We start from the raw sequence: 25,024 nt of genomic DNA on the forward strand, positions 1-25,024 counted from the left end.
CATATGCTTGTTCCATTTCACATCCCTTTCCAGCGTACAAGCAGATATTGAATTGACTTGATTGTGTCAAGCAGGACACCATTAATACGTATCCGAACATTGCGAGTTTTTTTTTTTTTTTTCCCATCCAAATTAACTTACAATTTTTCACATTTACAGCTAGCTGCCATTCAACACACCAACTAGAAATTTTGTCTAAGTCATCTTGTATTCTCCTAGAGTCAGTCAAATTCGACGCCTTACCATACACCACAGCATCATCAGCAAACAACCGCAGATCGGTGACCACCTTGTTCGCCAAATCATTTATGTATACATCAACCATAGTTCGCAGTACATCGTGTGAGAAAAGGCCAAGCTGAGTTTCGCACGAGCGATGCTTTCTAAAATCATGCTGATTCGTGGATATAAGCTTCTCGGCCTCAAGAAAATTTATTGTATACGAACTGAGAATATGTTCAAATATTCTGCAGCAAACTGATGTTACGGATATCGGTCTGTAATATTATGGGTCCGGTCTTTTGCTCTTCTTTTACACAAGAGTCACCTGCGCTTTCTTCCAATCGCTTAGGATCTTACGCAGGGTGAGAGATTCGGATAAATGTAGGCTAAGTAAGGAGAGAGTGCCGTAGAGTACTCTTTGAAAAAGAGAACTGGCGGGTAAATCGTTCAAATGCTCAGCGGCCGCTGTAAGTAACCAGTCGACTTTTATGCAGTGGTGGGTGAAGACACACTATCTAAAGGTAAAGCAAGGTTTACAGGCTCTTTTGGGAGATTCGCTAGCAACCGACCGCCGTATCATCCTCTGCCTATGGCGTCAATCCAATGCGGTATGGAGGGTCGTGGTATCAGCACACCGCTCTCTAAACCGTTGCCAGTTTCACAATCCGTAAACCGGAAGCTTCTCAAGCAGCTACTGAGCTGGCATCCAGAGGTTTACTGCATCCTGATCCAGTCCTCCGACCAAGGGAAAATTCCTGGCAGTGCCGTACCGAGAACTGAACCCACGTCCTCGCATAGCAGTCACACACGCTGAGACCACTTAAGTCTCTCTTTGTTCACGAACTTAACGACCGAATTATTGCCTAAAACATGTCATCTCACAGGTTTTATCGGTGCGATTGATTAATACTGTGCTTCCGGTTGTTCTTCCGGGTTGTTGTTTCCATTTTGAGCACAGCATTTCGACGACCGACCGTCTGCCTTCATGCGACTTTCGTTGTTACGTTTACTAGCTTCCTGGACGCTAACCAGACTGTAGAGTCCAGCTAGCGAGTACACATCACAGCAAGAGTCGGAGCACCTGAAGAAGGCTGCTTAGTCGCTCGTCGAAATACTGCACTCGAAACAGAAACAACTCGGTAGAACATCCGGAAGCACACTTGATGTTAATCGTCTTTCGGCTCAGGATTATTAGTATGTTTGGAAGAGCCATTTCGTGTGCAAGGTATCTGAAGCAGTCGCAATACCCTTAGACTTCTAGAAGAATATACCAATCCCATTTCTAGAAAATGTAGTTACAGACAGGTGTGAAAGTTAGCAAACCATAACTTTTTAAAAGTGAAGGGTGAAAAGGCTTAAACTAATTATTAGCTGAAGAGTAGGAGGGTAGGTAAAGGATTACCGAGGTCGAGATTAATTTGGAATATGGGCAAATGAAGACTATGAGAAAGAAAGACTAATGCAGTTTATAGCATTTCTAGATAGAGAAAACTTTTTACAGTGTTGACTGGGATACGCTTTCTGAAATTCTGAAGTTAGCAGGGATACAAGATAGGAAGTGAAAAGCTATCTACAGCTTGTTCAGAAATCGGACTGCAGTTGTAATTCAAAGCAGTAAGAGACCTGAGGATGATTAGAGGCGTTTTCTGCCGTCGGCTAGGACGTGGTGTTGGAACCGGAGGTAGCTCATTCGTATTCTGCAGGCTGACGTAAATTTAATCGCCAATAACTGCCAGCAAGGGAAGAATAGGCGAGAGGGTGTAAAGTCTGAGACCACTCCACTTTTTCCTCCTTGCGTCAAGGCAGGCTGGACGAAAAACATTAATCTTCCTCCGTTCCTTCCTGTCTTCACTCCGCCTTGGCAGATTAATTTCGGTGACAAATGTTTCTCTCCATCAGAAACGATTTAAAGTTACTTCCTCGAGAGCTATCAGTGTATCCTTAATAACTGTTGAAAATACTGTTTCTTACAGGAGAGCTTCGTCACCAGATAACAGCATATTTAGAAAGACGCACAAAAAATACATACATCTCTTGTGGCAGTCCACTCTAAAATATAAAGACAATATAAATACAGTGTTCAATTGCAGCAACTATATCTACATAAACATTCTTGGCACCAATGAACTTGATTGTTCATTTCTACGTCCGGGGTTTCAGAATAAGACTGCATGACAACTAAAAGAGATACAGAAAAAAAAGCCGTATCAGTGGATGGAGCACATCTCCAAGTTTTGATTCATAATACACACGATGGCATAGTTACAGAGCGAACCGCTAGCGGGCAGACGTCAGAATATGTAGACAAATTATCTGGTATGTACTGTCGCAGCAATTTAGTTCGTGCCTCCAGATAGGCAATACAGTGAACAGACTTGCAAAGCGGGCTGCTATACTTATGCCTTCATAGGTAGCAGCGACTTCAGTGAATTACATGGACATGCTCCTCCGCTTTTAGTGACGTTTACTGCGTCATAAACGGTGATTAAATTGCTAAGTTGTAATGTTAGTTAAAAACTAGAAGGCGTTCTATCCGCTATTATGTCTTGTAGTTCTCGTGAAGTGGCCTTCTGAAATGCAATAACAGAGAAAATACGCCCAACAAAATGTAATTAATCTAAAGTAATGTAATTAAGAGAATACATTTGTCTAAGTAACCTCTTTACAAGATTGCAAGATCACAGTAAGCCCAAGGTAAGCCATTGCAAATGTGAAATGCTGATACACTAATAATCGCTGTAACCGCCAGAATATTGAATGCAAGCAAGCAACGCGCATGCATTGTGTTGTTCAGGTACCGGGTGTCTGTTAGTGGGATGGAGTTCCATGCCTGTTTTACTTGGTCGGTCAATACAGAGACGGTTAATGCTGTTAGCGGATGACGCTGGAGTTCGATGTCCCATAAGTGGTCGATTGGACACAGATCAGGTGATCGAGCAGATCAAGGCAACATGTCGACACTCTGTAAATCATGTTGGGTTGCAACAACGGTATGTGGGTGAGTATTGTGCTGTTGGAAATTACGCCCTGGAATGTTGTTCATGAATGGGAACACAACAGGTCGAATCACCAGACTGATGAACAATTTTGCAGTCAGGGTGCGTAGGATAACTACGAGAGTGCTCCTGCTGTCATACGAAATCGCACACCAAGCCACAACCCCAAATGTACACTCACGCTCATGAATTAAGGATAAAAGCAAAATGTGGTGCCACACAAACGTGGTACTACACAAAACTGGCGCTAATAGCATAGGCACATAGGGAACACACACGACACGCATCTGTAAGTCCACGGTATAGGTGATAAGTTGAGAAAACCGTCCCGAAACACGTGTGCTACAAAACACCACTATTTCCTGCGCATGTACCCCGACAGACCCCATGCATACGTGCACGCGCTGGCATACTCTGGATCAGATGGTCGAGCAGCTGCTGGGGTATAGCCTCTCATTCTTGCACCAGTACCTGTTGGAGATCCTTAAGTGTCCTAGGGGTTTGAAGACATGCGGGGATACGTCGACCGGGAGGATCATACACGTGCTCGATGGGGTTTAGGTCTGGAGAATAGGCAGGCCACTCCATTCGCCTGATATCTTCTGTTTCGAGGTACTCCTCCACGATGGCAGCTCGGTGGGGCCGTACGTTATCATCCATCAGGAGGAAGGTGGTCCCCACTGCACCCTGGTGCAAAATGACGTGCCGATACACCTGACCTGTTCCAGTTCCTCTGTTAAAGACATGCAGGGGTGTACGTGCACCAATCATAATCTCGCCCCATACCATCAAACCACGATTAGGCCCCATTCAAGGACATTAAGGGGTTGGTATATGGTTCCTGGTTCACGCCAGATGAAAATCCGGCGAGAATCACTGTTCACACTATATCTGGACTCGTCCGTGAACATAAACTGGGACCGCTGTTCCAATGACCATGTACTGTGTTCTTGACACAAGGCTTCACGGGCTCTCCTGCGACCAGGTGTCAGTGGAATGCACCTTGTAGGTCTCCGGGCGAATAAACGATGTCTATTCAGTCGTCTGAAGACAGAGTGTCTAGAGACGACTGCTCCAGTGGCTGCGGTAAGGTCCCGAGCAAGGCTACCTGCAGTACTCTGTAGCCATCTGCGGGACTGATGGTGAGATATCGGCTTTCTTGCGGTGTTGTACACTGTGGACGTCCCGTACTGTAGCGCCTGGACACGTTTCCTGTCTGCTGGATTCGTTGCCATAATCATGAGATCACACTTTGTGGCACATGGAGGGCCCGTGCTACGACCTGCTGTGTTTGACCAGCCTCCAGTCGCCCTAGTATTCTACCCCTCATAATGTCGTCAGTACGCGCTCTTTGAGCCATTTTCAACACACAGTCACCACTAGCACGTCCGAAAACGTCTGCACACTTACTTGGTGCACCATACTCTGACACGCACCGACACACCTCTGCGTATGTTGATTGCTGCCAGCGCTACCGTGCGACGACCGCAGGTCAAATGCACCACATGGCCATACCCCGAGGTGATTTAAACTCACAAACGCCCACCAGAGTGTTGTTTCACCATGTATCAGCATTATCCTTAATTTATGATCATGAGTGTATTTCCAGTGTATCAACTACACAGACGTGGCTGGCACTCAACTGACCTAGTTCTAACCAACCCACGGCCCCCACTGGCACCAAGGCACAACCAGCTTTCATTAGAAAACACAACTTTCACCCTCCATCTCCAATGAGCTCTCGCTTGATACCACTGAAGCCGCAAATCGCTGTGGTTTGGAGTTAGTGGGATGTACGCTACAGGGCGTCTGTCTCTGGGCTGCTGTTGAAGTAAGGGACTTGTAACAGTTCGTTGTGTCCCGGTGGTGCCAACTGCTGCTGAAACTGCTGCTGCAGATGCAGTACGAAGCGCAAGAGCCACTCGCCGGACACGATGGCTTTTCCTCTCGGTAGTGCCATATGGTCATCCAAAACCCTGTCTTCTTGCGACCGTACATTCTCGTGACCACCGCTACCATCATGTGCTGTGGCTACAGTCCACCCAAGTCTTTCTGCAACATCGAAAAAGGAACGTCAAGCTTCTCGTGGGCCTACTACACGACCACGTTCAAACTGAGTGAGATATTGATAATGACGTCATTGTTGCTTTAAATGCATTGTTGACTGAAATCAACTCAACTCGCCCAATCTCAAAGGTAACTAACGCTCACGACCGTTTCAGCGTGTGTTTAAAGCAAACCCGATTTGCATCCTCTTAGTGGGGCTGCTAGCGGCACTCTTGTGTGACTGGAGCGAAATTTGAATAGAAAACATCTTTCAGAAATAGTAACAAGCCTACCAACTTTCTTTTTCAGTCGCACAACTCCTCCTTGGTGTTATGATTTTTGTCTGTCAATGTATAAGTGGTAAATATGAGTAATCCTGTATAGCAACTAGTGGAAAATATTTCGCAGCGTAATTTCTCCCTTCTCGTTCTTCTCAGATCGTGGACAGAATGCGTGACACGTAACTATACACATGATCCCGTTTGTCCCATAATCTCTCGATCGTTAATCTCATAGACTCTGTCAAATTGAAAAACGATACGAATAAAATCATGCGTAGTTATATGAAGAGCGTGTGGAAGTTTTAGGAAAAGTTTAGGCCTCTGCCGAAGAGACAAAGTACAAGACCGATGTCACCTATTCGTGAGTACATTTACATCCAGGTGATTACTTTGCAATTTACAATTGAGTGCCTTGCAGAGGGTTCACTGAACCACTTTCGAGCTACTCCTCTACAGTTCGACTCTCGAACAGCGCACTAGAAAAGCGGACGCTTAAATACACTACTTAGTTATGGACCGACTAAACAGATAGTCCACAAAACTTCTGCCAGCATTCATAGCTGTGGAAAGATACACTACTGGCCATTAAAATTGCTACACCAAGAGGAAATGCAGATGATAAACGGGTATTCATTGGACAAATATACTAGAACTGACATGTGATTAAATTTTCACGCAATTTGGGTGCATAGATCTTGACAAATTAGTACCAAGAACAATCAACTCTGGCCGTAATAACGGCCTTGATACGCCTGGGCATGGAGTCAAACAGAGCAGACTTGCATTCTCTAAGTGTTCTGCCAATATATCGCAGTCTTTGGTTTGCTTTCCCTACAACATTATTTATGTGATCGTTCCAATTTAAGTTGTTCGTAATTGTAATCCCTAAGTATTTAGTTCAGTTTACAGCCTTTACATTCATGTGATTTATCGAGCAACTGAAATTTAGCGGATTCCTTTTGGTACCCACGTAGATAACTTTACACTTTTCGTCGTTTACAGTTAATTGCCACTTTTCGCGCCATACAGATGTCTAAATCATTTCACAGTTGGTTTCGGTAACCTGTTAAGTTTATAAGACTGATATCATCATTCACAAACAGTCTTAAGAGGGATGCTCAGATTTGTCTCCTACACTGTTTATGCAGATCTAGAACAACAGAGGGATCGTAACACTTTCCTACGGAACGCCACATATTACTTCTGTTTTACTCCATAACTTTACGTCAATTATTACGAACTGCGACCTTTCTGACAGTAAATCACGAATCCAGTCGTACAACTCAGTCGATACTCCGTAGGCACGTAGTTTTATTACAAGTCCCTCATGTTTAAAATGTTCTGGAAATCTAAATACAAGGTGTTCGTAAATTCCCGTTACAAACTTCTAGGACTTCTACGCGGAGTAAATACATAATATTTTTAACAGGAACCCATGTCCGGAAACGTGCCGTTCTGTTCAGATGTGTAACGCGTCCACGTCCGCTGATGGAAAGAAAAGAGTCTCAGGTTTTGCTTATCCTGGTGTGTAATAGGCTGAAACGATGACGTGTACAATTTCTTGTGGGGTCGTGTGCAAAGTAGTTCAATTTTCTAGACTGCTGTAGAGACATAGGAATATCTGCTGGCGCGAGCTCTGGCCGCAACACTGAAAGTGAAGATGTGCCAGGTGGAATGGAGAGTGTGTACCACAACACGCTTCGTACGCAAAATGACTGTAACAACGTTGGTGGTCGACACATCGAGCTGCTGTTGTATTGCATCAGCACTGTTCTGTAAGTACAGTATGCTGTTTTTTTTTCTTTTGGAATAATGTAAACACTTAATGTTTAATGTGTTAATACAAAAAACTGTTCTCAAGTTATAAATGGATGTTTCGTCATTTGTCCTTTTGAGTAGCTACGTATAATTGCACTGCGTCACATCTAATTCAATTCCTCAAGCAGCAGTGCACGAATTAAACATCTGAACTGAAACCGTCGCAGGACGGAAATGGTATGTTTCCGGACGTGGGTTCCTATTCAGAATATTATGTACTCACTCTCCAGTAGAAGTCCTAGAAGTTTGTAATGGGAATTTACGAACACTCTGTATACGGAATCAATTTGACATTCTCTGTTCATAACACTCATTACCTCGTGGGAATAAAGAGCAAGTGAGTTTCATAAGAACAATATTTTCTGAATCCGTGCTAGCCATTTGCAATAAATCGAATTCTTGGAGGAAATTGATACTGTTCGAAAACAGCATATCTTCCAAAATCGTACTGGAAACCGACGTTGGTGATATGGGTCTGTAATTCAGCGGATTACTCGTATTTCCTTTCTCGGGTATTGGTGTGACTTGTGCAGCTCTCCAGTCTTTAGGTACGGATTTTTCGACTAACGAGCGGAAGGTTTGAAATTGTGTCTTTAAGGTAGGAGAAGGATGGAAGTGAGAAGTGCAGCATCCTATCCATACTGACATCTTTATATAAGAATCACTGACAAAGATTATGCAGAAATAGGGGATGAATCTGGCTGAAATAGAACTGAACTGTTCGGGAGAAACAGCTTAAAAGTTGCATTTGGAAAACCAGAAGGGGATTCGAACGCCTCTCCATCCAAGTCAAGCATTTTAATCACAGAGTCACTTTCGTCAGTTCCGTAAAGAAGACGTGCCAGGAATTTATAAATGTTCAACTTGGGTTTAAACTCGCCTCTTTAAACTGTATAAAATGTTCGGAGAGGGTCAGAGGAGTTTTACTCCCAGAATTCTGTTTGTAAATTTAGTGAGTAAAGGTGTTCACAACGAAAAGTTTGTTCTGAACAGCACAGTGGTTTACCAGGTATGAGCCTATTAGAGTTGGTATGGTGCTGCCTTCGTCCGAGCTTTGAAGTGACTTACCCAGCTAACTATACGGTGGCCTACAGCTTAATGTGTACCCCAAACCATGGTAAAACTTGAAGCTTTTGGCATCAGTTAGTAAAAACAGTCAAGATGAGATAGTATCTCATCCATTAAAATGACCTGTTTAGGCACGTTTAGTCGGCCATCTTCGGTTTGTGACCACTGTAAAAATAGGAAAGTGCTTGTTAATTGGGGAAGTCAGCCATAATACAGCAAAACATTCAGAAGGCGATATTATCCATATGTTTGGAATGTAGCATACTATACCCAAACGGTTACTACGGAACACAATCGAAGAGCCGGAAATTTTCGTTCATCAGAAAAATAATTTTCCTACTCTTCTAAAGGGGCAAACAAATTTTCATGAATTAACTTTTTTAAATCTTTCTAAATATTGTGGTGTCACCGCCAGACGCCACACTTGTCTGCTGCGGCCAACAGCTATTGTAACCACTACATCGCTGTCGAAACGGCGTCCGATAAATACATCTAACTATTTGCGGCCACCTGAACGAAGCCTCCGTGGTTACAGCGTTCTCCACGTACATTTTTGGTCGTCTGCTCCAGTTATACAGCGTTTCCATGGAAATTGCGTCTTACAGCATAATCTTTGACTTCCAAGAGCCACTCTGTCGATATTTCCATGGAAACAGCGTCGCTAGGAATGCTGAAATGGGTCACTATCTGTCGTTCTACGATCCTACAACCGTTTCCATTGGCTGTTCTATTTCAAAGTCTTTTATAGACTTATAGGAAGATTATTAAATACTTGTATTATTTATTTCAGCAGTTATATTTGTATAATGCTACACACAACAACTATCCTATTATTTTTATATTTTATTCACAAGTTATAATGCGATTTTATAAGTTTAATTCCTATTGGGTGCACCTGACGTAGTAGAGCAAATGCGCTCGCCTTCATACACCATTTAACCCGTGGCAGAGTAGCCGCTAGTTGCAGTTACGGTGTGACCACAAGCAGCTGCTCACCACGCCGCCAGCTCTAGCCAAACGCGTAAACACTACGCCGTAGTATTTCTAATCTTCTGCATATGTTTTGTAAAGTTCCAGCCAAATATCACGCTACAGTATTTCTGGTCTTCTGTATATGATGAGTACAAGATGACTTCCCTAATGACCAAGTACTTCCATATCTCTACAGCGCCCATAATCCGAAGATGGCCAATTAGACGTGCCGAAACCGGTCATTTTAATAAATGGGATATTCTACGATACTGACTGTTTTTACTAACTGTTCGTCGAGAACTGATTGCTGCTACCTTCTTACCATCTTGGTTAAAATTACTTTTGACGTCGACAATTCGCTGTCAGAAATGAAAAAAATAAAAATCCTCAACAATGAATGTGACAACTTTGAATTTCAGGTTTGCACTTACTGAACCACCGAGGCAATCATTGTAAATTAATGGAACCTATATTAAAGATCGATTGTCAGTTAATTCCATTACCTGCATCATTTACGTTGTGCATCGGCCAACATAAGAAAAAAGTTATGAAAATCGGTGCATGCAAGGAAGAATAGAGAAAATAACTTTCCGTCGCTCGTGTGCAGATGGATTAGAGAAGTTGTATTTACAGTAAAACAAAGAGCACTTCGTCATGCGTTATTCAGTAGATTGTAAGATGCATAATTCTTAGGTTTGGACATAGCGATTGAACAACCTTGGCTGTGGGGCAGTGTGCATAGATAATAATTTACGGAGATGGGAATTATGTAGAATCGTGACAAGTGAAAACTTCACAGCGCCAAAAACATATAAAATTGTAGACGTAAATCGATTTCTTTGTCAAAATTCAATTTAGTGGACGTTTCTAAATTTCTGAAACATGTTTCAATTTATATTACTGAAGACTGAAAAACTCATTGATAATGAACCGCGTGCAAGTAAGAATCGGATGCTGGTCAACGTACGCCAATGGTTTCAAGGCAGTTTATGAGCCCTTGCAATGATCTGTGCTAAAATTTTGTACAGTATTCTGCTATGGACATGCTGGAAAGCTGACTGCTCTGAGGAAGGGATCCAACCGGATGGAGACGAAAACGTGTATGAGGTAAATCTGTAACCACGTAGCTGAAAGCGTGAACTACAACTTCTCAAATGTTTTCATGATAGGTATCAGCTTTGCGTTGTGAACCTCATACATTGTTTGTTATTAATTTTGAAAAATTGCATTATCAAAATTTGTGTGCGCGCAAAATTCGATCTGAAATGTAAAATTAATTTTGCTTTATTTCAAGTACGCTATGAACATTTTACTGACCCATAAACTTCTTCTCATGTGAGAAGCAATGAAGAAAGGGAACCACCGGTTCAAAAATCGTCCAAATGGCTCTGAGCACTATGGGACTTAACATCTGAGGTCATCGGTCCCCTAGAACTTAGAACTACTTAAACGTAAGTAACCTAAGGACATCACACACATCCATGCCCGAGGTAGAATTCGAACCTGCGACCGTAGCGGTCGCGCGGTTCCAGACTGTAGCACCTAGAACCGCTAGGCCCCCCCGGCCGGCCGATCATATCCGCACTCTTTGATGCTGAGGGAGAATGAAACAGTGGCAGTGGCAAAGAGACGGGAAAGTAATAAATACTGGAAGATAGTAGACACTGGTTGTGGTATAGAAAGAGGGAAGGAGACAGTGGCAGTGTGAGGAAACGAGAAGGAATTCTGGAAAATTTTTAAAGGTGCTGAGTAAGGTAGAATGAAGCTGCTGGCACCCCACTTTTCAGTCGTTTTTAAGGCAGGAGCATATTAGCCTTTTTTGTACTTCGATTGATGAACTTTTCCACTGGTAATTACTTACCTTAAGATTCTTCCAACGAATCTAACGCAGCATGACACCTGTTTTCCTTCAGTTAGTTTTACACGGTCATTCCACTTTAGGTCTCTCCGGACGGTTAGTCCTGTGTTTTACAGTTGTGCCAGTGATTTACTGCCAAAAGTGTAATCGAAAAGTGATGATTCTCTTCTCCTATTTATTCGTAAGTTTTACATTTATTTACGTCCAAGGTCAAGTGCCAATCCCACACCACTTTATATCAGTCCCTCTCAAGTCTTCTTGCACCTCACTACCGTCTTCTGGCGCTCCAAGTTTCCCATAGAAAACAATATTAAGATGCGGGTTTAACGCAAAAGTGCGTCCCTGTTCTTCAGGAAAAATACTTTGATACACAAGTAGTGATCACAGCTCTCCATATGCCCACTGTACCACACCTTTGTGAAGTACATTTTCTAATTACGTGGTCAGCGTTCAGAAGCCAATGTTGTCGAGCAGTTTTAAAATTACTTAATCTGTCATACTTAGGAAGAAAAAGGCCGTTGCGTCCCAAACGTATATGGGGATTACTTACTTTGTATAACCAGCACGGGAAGCTGAAATGTCCGATTGTGGTTCGAAAAGGTGTATAGAGAAATCAACAACCCAGAATTCACGCAGACTATCGTGACAGATCCGTTGTTACTCTAATTTGAATTAGCTAATGGCTTAGAAGCGGGAGAATACTTACTGTAGTATCACACGGAAGTTAGCTGGAAGAAAGGGTCGGTTATATATCATGCAGTGGCTACTGCGCCAGCGCCAGGGCGTGTTAATTGTGAAGAGCTGTTCTTAACTGGCGCCAGTACATGAGCCCGTAGTCTCCGCCGCGGACTACCGACCGGCGGGCAAACCTGTTGTGCCCAGGCATTCCAGCACGCCAGCAGGCCAGCCTTCCTGGAATTGCTGGACCTCCAGTCCATCTGCTGCCTCAATAACAGAGCTCGAAGTGCGTACCACCATGGAAACACCGGGTGGTTATAAAATAAATTAAAGTGTACCTACGTACGGAGGTCCCGTGTAGGCCGTAATTATCGTATTATGTAGATACGCTAATGCGTTAGTTCAGAATCGATTTACGCTGGAAAAAATAGTTTCAGTTCTGTCCACCAGGTGCAAATCTGGCGTTGTACGACGTTTGCATGACGGTACGACAACCACGCTGTCATTTGACAAGCCGTAACGTGAGTGAACGGTATGGTTGCCGGCAAGACAGACCGCGAGCCGTTAGTGAAACTGTTTTATATGAAAGGCAGCAGTTGTACAGTGCTGCGTTGTGAGAGCATCGCCGACTAAAGGGTCTAAGCAGAGGCCTGATGTCATTAAATGGTTTCTACATCTACATATCTACATATGTACTCCGCTAGCCACCAAGCAATGTATGGTGGAGGACACAATTCGTGCCAAAATCATATTTCGCCCCCTCTGTTCCACGCGCGAATCGCGCGAGGGAAAAACGACTGTCTGAACGCCTCAGTACGAGATCTTATTTCCCTTATCTTTGAATGGTGATCATTGCGCGATTTGAACGTTGGTGGTGATAATATATGCTCTACATCCTTGGTGAAGATCGGATTTCGGAATTTAGTGAGCAGCCCCTTCTGTTTAGCGCGCCGTCTATCTACGAGAGTGTCCCACTTCAAACTTTCTATGAGATTTGTAACGCTCTCGCGATGCCTAAATGTACCAGTCACGAATATTTCCGCTCTTCATTGGAGCTGCTCAATCTCTTGAATCAGAACCAACTGGTAAGGGTCCTACACAAACGAAGAATACTCCAAGACTGAACGAACTAACGTATTGTAAGCTATTTCCTTTGTTGAAGGACTGCATCGCTTCAGGATTCTACCAATAAACCGCAATCTAGAGTTCGCCTTACCCGTTACTTGTGTAATCTGATCATTCCATTTGAGATCAATTCGAATAGTCATACCCAGATACTTGACGGACGGTACCGCTACCAAAGACTGAGCATTTATTTTGTACTCGTACATTAATGGGGATTTTCGCCTTGTTATACGCAGTAGGTTACACTTACTAATATTGAGAGATAACTGCCAGTCATCACACCACGCATTTACTTTCTGCAAATCATCACTGATTTGTTCACAACTATCGTGTGATACTACTTTCCTGTAGACTACAGCATCATCGGCAAACAGTCTAATGCCGCTGTCCATAACATCTTTTATGTAAATCGTGAAAAGCAGAGGATCTATTACGCTGCCCTGGGGCGCACCTGGAGTTACTCTTGTTTCTGTTGAAGTCACCCCGTTCAGGACGACATACTGCTTCCTGTCTGTTAGAAAACTTTCTATCCAACCGCATATGTCATTTGATAGAGCGTAAGCGCGCACTTTTTGTAGCAAGCGACAGTGCGGAACTGAGTCGAACGGCTTTCGAAAGTCGAGAAATATGGCATCAATATATTATGGAAGATGATAATGAAATTCGAAAACACGTGTGAGCTTGGCGTGGCACCTGGAAAACGAAGGCGTCCCATGCTGGTGTACGTGATTGGCGAGGTTGCTGTTGCTATAAGTGATCATTCAACCCATATCCAGAGTAGTGCTAATGCTCGAACAGTCTCACGAGAATTGTCAATTCCTTGGTCAACAGTACAAAAAGTTTTGCGGTCTATTTTACACTGGTTCCCGTACAAGATCCAGACGCTGCAACAAATGAAACCCGACGATCTGCAGCAACGTTCTATATTTGCTCTTCGGTTTCTGACACTGATCGAAGTTCATGACATGTGGCCGGTCAATTTTCTGTGGAATGACGAGGCACATTTTACATTACAGGGTGCAGTGAATACGCAGAGGTGCCGATTTTGGGGTGGTACTTTTAAACCGCGCGTTGTGCAGGAGGAGCCATTACACTTGCTGTATCTGACTATGATGTGGCTTCACAAACACTTTTATTCTCTGTCTTTTCTTCTCTGAAGAGAATACACCCAGTGCTCCTGTCAGCTGTACCATGATCTCTGCATGTTATATAGACCTCCTTGTACAGTGCCCCCTGCTTTGGAAGAGTGTAGCTGTGTGAAAACACATATGAAGTAAGATGGAGCAGCAGCTCATGTCGCTCGCCCAGTGAAAGATATGCATGAGCGCAACCTTCCACGAACGTGTTATCTCCAGACGTTTTCCAGATACCCGTACTGAATGCAGGTAACTTTGGCTTTGAGGATATCTAAAAGAACGTCCGGTCTCTACCTGATCTGAAGGCATACAGGAACACGTTGCCCAGATTCCACCGGAACTGCTGCGAGCAGCTGTTGATCACGTCGTGTAGTGTCCCTTTTGCAATATTCACCATTATCGAGGTGAAACATAAATAAAAATGACTGTATGTGACTCAAAATGAATTGAAAACATTGATTTAACTGTAAAAATATACAATATATATCGATAAATGCAGAAAAGACATTATTTTTAGTGTATGAGATTATAATGTGTAAGTAATTAAAAGAAGTATTATCATCTCTGTAAGAGTATAAAACACAATACAATGTTCATTCTTCTGTCTAGTCTGTTTTGTTCTGTTCGTTCTGGTGTTAGCTGGAGTAAGGTACGCAAGCTATTGTGCTGCGCTAGCATTTGTTTCTGTTGTAACGTAATTGCAAATACACTCCTGGAAATGGAAAAAAGAACACATTGACACCGGTGTGTCAGACCCACCATACTTGCTCCGGACACTGCGAGAGGGCTGTACAAGCAATGATCACACGCACGGCACAGCGGACACAACAGGAACCGCGGTGTTGGCCGTCGAATGGCGCTAACTGCGCAGCATTTGTGCACCGCCGCCGTCAGTGTCAGCCAGTTTGCCGTGGCATACGGAGCTCCATCGCAGTCTTTAACACTGGTAGCATGCCGCGACAGCGTGGACGTGAACCGTATGTGCAGTTGACGGACTTTGAGCGAGGGCGTATAGTGGGCATGCGGGAGGCCGGGTGGACGAACCGCCGAATTGCTCAACACGTGGGGCGTGAGGTCTCCACAGTACATCGATGTTGTCGCCAGTGGTCGGCGGAAAGTGCACGTGCCCGTCGACCTGGGACCGGACCGCAGCGACGCACGGATGCACGCCAAGACCGTAGGATCCTACGCAGTGCCGTAGGGGACCGCACCGCCACTTCCCAGCAAATTAGGGACACTGTTGCTCCTGGGGTATCGGCGAGGACCATTCGCAACCGTCTCCATGAAGCTGGGCTACGGTCCCGCACACCGTTAGGCCGTCTTCCGCTCACGCCCCAACATCGTGTAGCCCGCCTCCAGTGGTGTCGCGACAGGCGTGAACGGAGGGACGAATGGAGACGTGTCGTCTTCAGCGATGAGAGTCGCTTCTGCCTTGGTGCCAATGATGGTCGTATGCGTGTTTGGCGCCGTGCAGGTGAGCGCCACAATCAGGACTGCATACGACCGAGGCACACAGGGCCAACACCCGGCATCATGGTGTGGGGAGCGATCTCCTACACTGGCCGTACACCACTGGTGATCGTCGAGGGGACACTGAATAGTGCACGGTACATCCAAACCGTCATCGAATCCATCGTTCTACCATTCCTAGACCGGCAAGGGAACTTGCTGTTCCAACAGGACAATGCACGTCCGCATGTATCCCGTGACACCCAACGTGCTCTAGAAGGTGTAAGTCAACTACCCTGGCCAGCAAGATCTCCGGATCTGTCCCCCATTGAGCATGTTTGGGACTGGATGAAGCGTCGTCTCACGCGGTCTGCACGTCCAGCACGAACGCTGGTCCAACTGAGGCGCCAGGTGGAAATGGCATGGCAAACCGTTCCACAGGACTACATCCAGCATCTCTACGATCGTCTCCATGGGAGAATAGCAGCCTGCATTGCTGCGAAAGGTGGATATACACTGTACTAGTGCCGACATTGTGCATGCTCTGTTGCCTGTGTCTATGTGCCTGTGGTTCTGTCAGTGTGATCATGTGATGTATCTGACCCCAGGAATGTGTCAATAAAGTTTCCCCTTCCTGGGACAATGAATTCACGGTGTTCTTATTTCAATTTCCAGGAGTGTATTTAATGGTGTAAACTGTGTCCTAGTAAGAATATATTAGTATAAAGTGATCTCCGCGTGTTAGTTCAAGAACCCACGCCACATTTATCTTATGAAAAGAATATTTAATGAAAATTATTTAGCATGTTTCCAGCTGCTGCGGAGCGAGTAACAGTGATCTCTGACTGTAGCCGCCATTACGAGGTACATTTAAAAATATTTTTTCACAGCACAATGTCTGATAGCCGGAGCGGAAGAAATATTGTAAAAATATTCAGTGAGATTAACTGAAGTAATCCAGTGAAATAATTTTATTAAAACTTGTCTATTTTCTATGATAGTGAACTGGAACTGAGTAATACTACGCTATTGCATTTACAGTAATTTGTAGGGAGCCTGGCGCTCGATAAAACCAGATATAATACGTAATTGGCAACCTACGAAATTCATTATTTTGCTTATTATATCTCTTTTGTATTTTTTTGAAAGCTAAAAGTAAAAACTAACTCCACTAAAAATCAGTAACAGATCACGATAAATCAAAGGACAAACAAATTTACTAGGAGAGTGTTTCCTCTAAATAAATAGTTACATTATATTTTTAAGAAATATAATAGTCGTTTTACGAATGCAGCTTCTCATCGACATCTCCGGTGCTAATAGTGAACGAATTGTGTAAGCGCCGGTTAATAACAAAATCAACATTACGCCTTTCTCACATGTTTGACCTTTTGTACTCAATTCCCGTTCCTTAACCGTTACATATATTAACATTTCTATACGTCCTTCAAGCATTCAGAGCGCCAGATTTGCACCAGGTGACCGAAATTGGAACTATTTTTTTGCAGCGTAAATTGATCCCGCATTAACGCATTGTAATATCTACCATGTTTCGCTGTCATACGATAATCACAACTCTCGCTGGACTTCTGTGAGCAGCTGCACTTTTAATTACAACCATCCGGTATGTCCACCGCTCTTTAAACAAGCTATATGGATTACCAAATCACGTTGCGGTGCACCTGTACATTGTAACCTCCCCACAGAAATATTATAATGAATGAACCAAGTGTAACCTCACCACGGAAATAATAATTAAATGAATTTTAAATATTGTAACCTCTGAACAAAATTGGTTCCCACTCATAATCTCTGTGCAGAAATGCATTCACATTTAATGTATCCACAAAATTCTTTTCTCATTTAATGTTAAGTTCGAAACAGAAAAATTCCTAAACACCAAAATAATAAAAAATGTCAGTAACCTGGTAAATTTTATGACGACAGCAGCGCTGCCCCACGGCCCTGTATTCTGAATAAAAAGGCAAAAATTCTTACCTCTATAAAAACGGCGAATATATCTGCTCTTACCTAAAAAATTTTCGGCACAGCTCCGTGCAATGCTGGCCTATACTTTTGTGATTCGTGGAAGGAATGATCATGCATTGGATAAATTCTTTAAATTGAAATGAATGTTTTTTGTTTTTTTTAAAATTACTTTATATTATGAAAATTATTATTGGGGCATTTTTTTAAAGAAATTCGATGACAGTTAACATACATTACTAGATATGCGCAAGGCTGCATCTTTACTTTCTACAATAATACTCATCCTCCAGAGTCCCGACCAGGGCAGACTGCAGACAAGCGCAGACACGCGCTGACTACCGCCGACTCACGCAGACTACTACACACTACTGCCGACTAGCGCACACAAGCGACAACTAACTACATACTGCTCTCTGGTCAGAGACTCTCCTATGCCTTGCCTATTGCAGGCAGCGCATACATCGCATACCTCTTACAACATTAACTTTGCAATCTACATCTACATCTACACCTTACTGTGTGTGGCGGGGGGTACTTCTGGTATCACTATCTGATCCCCCTTCCCTGTTCCACTCGCAAGAATCGCCTTATTCGCTCTAATTTCTCGGATTTTCTCGTAGTAGACATTCTGCGGGATGTAAGTGGGAGGACATAATACGTTTCCCTACTTTTCCGGAATATACTCTCTCGGAATTTCTGTCGTAAACGTGCCGTGTACACGAGAAGATACGATGCAGAGACATACACAGAACACGCCACACGGCTAGGCCACCCTCCACTGTTTCAGTTCGGACGAAGTTTACATAGTTACGTTATGGTCACACACCGTAGACAGCGCACATAAAGCTAACTATGTTCTGCTTCCACCGTAAGTGACATAAACAGTTTCTGAATGCGGATGTAAGCAGACACACGGCTCCACTTAGTTTATCAACGGTTAGTTGGCCAGTATCAATAGCGTGCCTCAGGACATATCAGCCTCCGGCCAGAACAGCCCAATAGGTATGAGAGAGGGGAAAGACTAACTCATCTCTGCACTAAATTTCAACTGGTAATAGAGAATACTAACTATGTAAACTTCGTCCGAACTGAAACAGCCGACCGCCGTATCATCCTTTGCCGACATGCGTCACTGGATGCGGATACGGAGGCGTATGTGGTCAGCACACTGTTCTTCGGGCCGTTATCAGCTTCCGTGACCGGAGCCGCTACTTATCAATCAAGTAGCTCCTCAAACCACCTGGCAAGGGCCGAGTGCACCCCGACTACCAGCAGCCCTCGACAGGTCCTGACGGTCACCCTTCCAAGTGTTAGCCAAGTCCGACAACGCTTAATTTCGGGGTCTTGCGGGAGCCGGTGTTACCACTTTGACAAGGCCGTTTCCAATAGCTCAATAGCGAATACACTGTCCAAAAACCGTAATAAGGGGTGTACTTTGAATTGGCCTGGAGATTCGGGAAGATTCCACCTTGATTACAACGTGGTCAGACAGATTCCAACATCAGATAATCAGACATTGGATTGTAAGGCGTGTCCAGGAACAGATATAGACGCGGGTCACAATTTAGTGATAATGAAGACCAGGTTAAAGTTTAAAGCACTATTCCGGAAGAATCAATGAGCAAAGATGTAGGATATTGAAATAATAGAATAATCTGCAGAAGACTGTAAAACGAAGTTGAGGACCCGTTATATGACGATAAGTTTCGCTTTCGGAAAAAAAGGACACCAGACAGGCAGTTCTGACGTTGCGATTGGTACTGAAAGCGACACTGAAGAAAATCGAGACACGTTCATACTATTTGTCGACCTGGAAAATGCGTTCTAAAGCGTAAAATAGTGCATGTCATATGAAATTTTGGGACAGAAGGAGTACGCAACAGGGAAAGACGTATAATATGCAATATGGAGGAGGAAACACTAAGAATGGAAGACCAAGAACGACCGCTACGGTCGCAGGTTCGAATCCTGCCTCGGGCATGGATGCGTGTGATGTCCTTAGGTTAGTTAGGTTTAAGTAGTTCTAAGTTCTAGGGGACTGATGACCTCAGAAGTTGAGTCCCATAGTGCTCACAGCCATTTGTACCATTTGTACCAAGAACGAAGCCCTCGCATTAAAAAGGTTGCAAGACAGACATGTTATCTACCGTAGTGTTTGTTACAAACAGTGAAGAACCAATGACGGAAATAAAAGAAAGCGATTGCAGTCTTTCTCGGCGTATTCCACTGATGAATTATTCTCGGGTTATTAGCCGAGTGGTGGCGTCGTCTTGGCGCAACGTTTCAATTAGTTTCGTATCCATCATTTTCTGGTGAAGTCTTCGCCAGAAGATGATGGGTACGAAACTAATCGAAACGACGCCTCCACTCGGCTGATAATCCGAGAAGAATTCATAAATAAAAGAAAGCTTCAAGAGTGGGAATAAAATTGAAGGTGAAAAATGATAAATTATAATATTCGCTGGTAATACTGGTATTATCGAAAAAAGTGAAGAAGAATAACAGAACTCGTTGAAGGGAACGAACAGTTTTATGAGCACAGTGGATTGAGAATAAGCCGAAGAAAGACGAAAGTAACGAGGAGTAGCACAAATGGGTTTAGGGCTAAACTTAAGATTAAAACTGGGGGCCACGAACGGCTGAATTTACGAAATTCCGCCATCCTGAAAAATGAAATGTGTGTGAAATCTTATGGGACGTAACTGCTAAGGCCATCAGTCCCTAAGCTTACACGCTACTTAACCTAAATTAACCTAAGGACAAACACACACACCCATGCCCGAGGGAGGACTCGATCCTCCGCCGGGACCAGCCGCTCAGTCCATGACCGCCATCCTGGAAGCAAGATAACCCATGACGGTCGAAGCAAGGAGGACATAAAACTCGGAATAGAACAAGCAAAGAGGACATTCCTTGCCAGGAGAAGTCTGCTAGTATCGAATATAGGCCTTAACCTAAGAAAGAAATTTCCGGGAATCTACGTCTGGAGCACAGAATTATTCAGTAGTAACTCATGGACTATGGAAAAAACGGAAGAGAAGAGAATCGAAGTGGTACAGATGTGATGCTACTGAAGGATGTTGAAAATTAGGTGGATGATAACACATGAGGAGGTTCTCCGCCAATCGACGATGAAATGGAAACCATCTACATCTACATGGTTACTCTGCAATTCGCAGTTAATTGCCTGGCAGAGGGTTCATCGAACCATTTCCATACTACTACTCTACCATTCCACTCTCGAATGGCGCGTGGGAAAAAGGAAAACCTAAATGTTTCCGTTCGAGCTCTGATTTCTCTTATTTTATTATGATAATCATTTCTCCCTCCGTAGGTGGGTGTCAACAAAACATTTACACATTCGGAAGAGAAAGTTGGTGATTGAAATTTCGTAAATAGATCTCGGCGCTAAGAAAACCGTCTTTGTATCAGTGACTGCCACCCCAACTCGCGTATCATATCAGTGACACTCTCATCCCTATTGCGACAACACGAAACGAGCTGTCCTTCTTTGCACGTTTTCGATGTCATCCGTCAATCCTACCTGGTAAGGATCCCACACCACGCAGCAATATTCCAGGAGAGGAGGGACAAGTGTAATGTAGGCTGTCTCTTTAGTGGGTTTGTCGCATCTTCTAAGTGTTCTGCCAACAAAGCGCAGTCTTTGTTTCGCCTTCCTCACAATATTATCTATGTGGTCCTTCCAATTTAAGTTGCTTGTAATTGTAATTCCTAGGTATTTAGTCGAATTGACAGCCCTTAGATTTGTGCGATTTATCGTATACCCTAAATTTATGGGATTTCTTTTAGTACCCTTGTGGATGACCTCGCACTTTTCTTTGTTTCGTGCTAATTTCCACTTTTCGCACCATGCAGAAATTCTCTCTAGATCATTTTGTAATTGGAATTGATCGTCTGAAGATTTTACTAGACGGCAAATTACAGCGTCATCTGTAAACAATCTAAGGGGTATGCTCAGATTATCACCTAGATCATTTATATAAATCAGAAACAACAGAGGGCCTATGACACTACCTTCCGGAACGCCAGATATCACTTCTGTTCGACTCAATGATTTACCTTCTATCACTACGAAATGTGACCTCTCTGAGAGGAAATCACGAATACAGTCACACAACTGATACGCTACTCCATATGCATGCAATTTGATTAATAGTCGCTTGTGAGGAACGGTATCAAAAGCCTTCTGGAAATCTAGGATTGTGGAATCGATCTGAGACCCCTTGTCGACAGCACTCGTTACTTCATGGGAATAAAGAGCTAGCTGTGTTACACAAGAACGATATTTTCTAAATCCGTGTCGGATATGTATCAGTAAGTAATTTTCTTCAAGGTGATTCATTATGTCCGAGTACAGTATATACTCCAAAATCCTACTGTAAACTGAGGTCAGTGATGTTGTTGTTGTTGTGGTCCTCAGTACTGAAACTGGTTTGATGCAGCTCTCCATGCTACTCTATTCTGTGCAAGCTTCATCTCCCAGTACCTACTGCAACCTACATCCTTCTGAATCTGCTTAGTGTATTCATCACTTGGTCTCCCTCTATGATTTTTACCCTCCACGCTGCCCTCCAATGCTAAATTTGTGATCCCTTGATGCCTCAAAACATGTCCTACCAACCGATCCCTTCTTCTAGTCAAGTTGTGCCACAAACTTCTCTTCTCCCCAATCCTATTCAATACCTCCTCATTAGTTACGTGATCTACCCACCTTATCCTCAGCATTCTTCTGTAGCACCACATTTCGAAAGCTTCTATTCCCTTCTTGTCCAAACTAGTTATCGTCCATGTTTCACTTCCATACATGGCTACACTCCATACAAATACTTTCAGAAACGACTTCCTGACACTTAAATCTATACTCGATGTTAACAACTTTCTCTTCTTCAGAAACGATTTCCTTGCCATTGCCAGTCTACATTTTATATCCTCTCTACTTCGACCATCATCAGTTATTTACTCCCTAAATAGCAAAACTCCTTTACTACTTTAAGTGTCTCATTTCCTAATCTAATTCCCTCAGCATCACCCGATTTAATTTGACTACATTCCATTATCCTTGTTTTGCTTTTGTTGATGTTCATCTTATATCCTCCTTTCAAGACACTGTTCATTCCGTTCAAGTGCTCTTCCAAGTCCTTTGCTGTCTCTGACAGAATTACAATGTCATCGGCGAACCTCAAAGTTTTTACTTCTTCTCCATGAATTTTAATACCTACTCCGAATTTTTCTTTTGTTTCCTTTACTGCTTGCTCAATATACAGATTGAATAAGATCGGGGATAGGCTACAATCCTGTCTCACTCCTTTCCCTACCACTGCTTCCCTTTCATGCCCCTCGACTCTTATACCTTCCATCTGGTTTCTGTACAAATTGTAAATAGCCTTTCGCTCCCTGTATTTTACCCCTGCCACCTTCAGAATTTGAAAGAGAGTATTCCAGTTAACATTGTCAAAAGCTTTCTCTAAGTCTTCAAATGATAGAAACGTAGGTTTGCCCTTTCTTAATCTTTTTTCTAAGATAAGTCGTAAGGTTAGTATTGCCTCACGTGTTCCAACATTTCTACGGAATCCAAATTGATCTTCCACGAGGTCCGCTTCTACCAGTTTTTCCATTCGTCTGTAAAGAATTCGCGTTAGTATTTTGCAGCTGTGACTTATTAAACTGATAGTTCGGTAATTTTCACATCTGTCAACACCTGCTTTGTCATGACTGGCTCTCCCAAGGCCATCAGTAGTTCTAATGGAATGTTGTCTATTCCCGGGGCCTTGTTTCGACTCAGGTCTTTCAGTGCTCTGTCAAACTCTTCACGCAGTATCTTATCTCCAATTTCGTCTTCATCTACATTCTCTTCCATTTCCAAAATATTGTCCTCAAGTACATCGCCCTTGTATAAACCCTCTATATACTCCTTCCACCTTTCTGCCTTCCCTTCTTGGCTTAGAACTGGGTTGCCATCTGAGCTCTTGATATTCATACAAGTGGTTCTATTCTCTCCAAAGGTCTCTTTAATTTTCCTGTAGGCAGTATCTATCTTACCCCTAGTGAGACAAGCCTCTACATCCTTACATTTGTCCTCTAGCCATCCCTGCTTAGCCATTTTGCACTTCCTCTCAATCTCATTTTTGAGACGTTTGTGTTCCTTTTCGCCTGCTTCATTTACTGCATTTTTATATTTTCTCCTTTCATCAATTAAATTCAATATTTCTTCTGTTACCCAAGGATTTCTATTAGCCCTCGTCTTTTTACCTACTTGATCGTCTGCTGCCTTCACTACTTCATCCCTCAGAGCTACCCATTCTTCTTCTACTGTATTTCTTTCCCCCATTCCTGTCAATTGTTCCCTTATGCTCTCCCTCACACTCTCTACAACCTCTGGTTCTTTCAGTTTATCCAGGTCCCATCTCCTTAAATTCCCACCTTTTTGCAGTTTCTTCAGTTTCAATCTGCAGTTCATAACCAATAGATTGTGGTCAGAATCCACATCTGCCCCTGGAAATGTCTTACAATTTAAAACCTGGTTCCTAAATCTCTGTCTTACCATTATATAATCTATCTGATACCTTTTAGTATCTCCAGGATTCTTCCAGGTATACAACCTTCTTTTATGACTCTTGAACCAAGTGTTAGCTATGAATAAGTTATGCTCTGTGCAAAATTCTACAAGGCGGCTTCCTCTTTCATTTCTTCCCCCCAATCCGTATTCACCTATGTTTCCTTCTCTCCCTTTTCCTATTGACGAATTCCAGTCGCCCATGACTATTAAATTTTCGTCTCCCTTCACTACCTGAATAATTTCTTTTATCTCGTCATACATTTCATCAATTTCTTCATCATCTGCAGAGCTAGTTGGCATATAAACTTGTACTACTGTAGTAGGCATGGGCTTTGTGTCTATCTTGGCCACAATAATGCGTTCACTATGCTGTTTGTAGTAGCTTACCCGCACTCCAATTTTTTTATTCATTATTAAAACTACTCCTGCATTACCCTTATTTGATTTTGTATTTATAACCCCGTAATCACCTGACCAAAAGTCTTGATCCTCCTGCCACCGAACTTCACTAACTCCCACTATATCTAACTTTAACCTATCCATTTCCCTTTTTAAATTTTCTAACCTACCTGCCCGATTAAGGGATCTGACATTCCACGCTCTTATCCGTAGAACGCCAGTTTTCTTTCTCCTGATAACGACGTCCTCTTGAGTAGTCCCCGCCCGGAGATCCGAATGGGGGACTATTTTACCTCCGGAATATTTTACCCAAGAGGACGCCATCATCATTTAATCATACAGTAAAGCTGCATGTCCTCGGGATAAGGGTCTGTAATTCAATGGGTTTCCACTGACGAGAAGAAGGGACA

Source organism: Schistocerca americana, chromosome 8, assembly GCF_021461395.2.
Source record: "Schistocerca americana isolate TAMUIC-IGC-003095 chromosome 8, iqSchAmer2.1, whole genome shotgun sequence".
Lineage (NCBI taxonomy): Eukaryota > Metazoa > Arthropoda > Insecta > Orthoptera > Acrididae > Schistocerca > Schistocerca americana.